This window comes from Equus przewalskii, chromosome 5 (assembly GCF_037783145.1).
Source record: "Equus przewalskii isolate Varuska chromosome 5, EquPr2, whole genome shotgun sequence".
NCBI classification, from domain to species: Eukaryota; Metazoa; Chordata; class Mammalia; order Perissodactyla; family Equidae; genus Equus; species Equus przewalskii.
In genome coordinates this window covers 65,133,051-65,134,786 of record NC_091835.1, presented here as the reverse complement: position 1 = coordinate 65,134,786, position 1,736 = coordinate 65,133,051, and the positions used below count along the sequence as shown (strand labels likewise).

Sequence of the window (1,736 nt, the reverse complement as noted above, 5' to 3'; positions counted from 1 at the left end):
ACATGTTTCATAACATCGAAAATTAGAAATACTCTATGTCCATCTATAGGCAATGCTTCTCAACCCTAGCCAATTCAGTCCCTTTTTTATAATAAATATTTTGTAACACTCCCTTTACAGTCCTGAAATGAAAGCCATACATACCTACAACAAAATATACCTAACTGTAATATAAAAGAGAAATAAATGGAAAGTAATTTGTAACAAAATACTATGCATTTCAATATAAAAAATAATATGATTCAATAGGTTGACTCTCTAGACACAAAACATACTCTAGAGGGCAGTACCACCCAGTTTAGAACTCATTATCTACAGCGACCTGGTTAAATAATTTATGACATATCCAAACAAAGGAATGATATATATCTAGATTCATTGACATATTGTTGAATCAAAAGGCAGATTGTAAAACAGCAATTACTCAAGTAGTTTTATTTATGTAAATGTGTAAAGGTCTAAAAAGCTGCTCACCAGGATGTTGATGATTTGACAGGAAATGAGATTTGTAAGGACTTTTGCTTTTTTCCCTATGTATTTGTACAGTTGAATTTTCTCATCTGCGTAAAAATTATGGCAAGCCCCACTGGGTACTTAACAACACAGATCCCTAGGGTTCTGGAGTGAGGTCATGTCATCTGCAGTGGAGACATATGTACCCTTTGCGGAATAGTTCCTGGCCTTTCCCAAACAACTGCCAAAGATGGGGGGCGGGGGAAGGTCCTGGTACTTGGATAGCAGAGGCCATTTCCTGGGTTGGCAGGCGATCATCGTGGCCAAGTAGTTACTGCTAGGCAGGAAGGTGGTGGTCATGCGGTGCTAGGGCATCCATATTTCTGGCAATTTCTACAGATAGAAGTTGCAGTACCTGATCTTCTAACACAAATGCACAAACACCAACTAGTCCTGTGGGTCCTATCTCTTCTAGTACCCTACCCCTTCCGGGCACCTAGCTGCATCTTTCGGGGGAACCATGTGAGACATTTTGTTGCTCAAGACCAATGAGACATGCTGCCCTGGACAGCCTGAAGGTATTCAATGGGATCCCACACTTGCCCCCCGACCTCTTGAGAAGAAAAAGCGCATGATGGTTTTTTACTTCCCCAAGCTTGTGCATCTGAAGTCTACTCGGAAGTTTGCTGAGCTGAGGCACTTAGCTCACAAGGTAGCCTGGAAGTATAGACAGTGACAGCCACCCTGGAAGACAGGAGGAAGGAGAACAGCGAGATGGATTACTAAGGAAGCAGCAGCTCATGAGGTTGAGGGAGCAAGCTGAGAAGAATATGGAGAAGACAGTTGACAAATACCAAGAGGTCCTCAAGACCCATGGACTCCTGGTCTAGGGCCAATAAAGACTTTTTATTTTTCATGCTTGGCCTGGCCTTCCCTTCTTCCATTGCTGTTGTAGGATGCAGGGGACCTAAACGTGGCAGTCCCAATGTCCAAGTGCCACAGGCAGCCACTAAGGTATGGCCCTGCAAAATAGCAGTGACGGGGAATACCTCTAAGTGGGCAGAGTTTTGGCTTGTGCATTTGGTCATTTACTTTGTGTGGAGAGTATAGGCACTGGCAAAACCCTTGTCTGCTTGGTTAGAGTCTGGAAGGAGAAAGACGGGAGATAAAGAGGTCTGGGAAAGAGGCATGTGGATGAATCTATAAAAGTGGACATGAAATGTGCAGATCTTTGTTTCACATGTTAATGCCCAACAGACAGCATCCATCACAGAAGAGGCACT

General features: G+C 43.2%; 1 pseudogene; it reads left to right on the top strand.

Annotated features, from left to right (window-relative positions):
- Positions 1-703: 703 nt before the first annotated feature.
- On the top strand, positions 704-1,343 carry LOC139083439 (large ribosomal subunit protein uL13 pseudogene; annotated as a pseudogene).
- Positions 1,344-1,736: the final 393 nt, after the last annotated feature.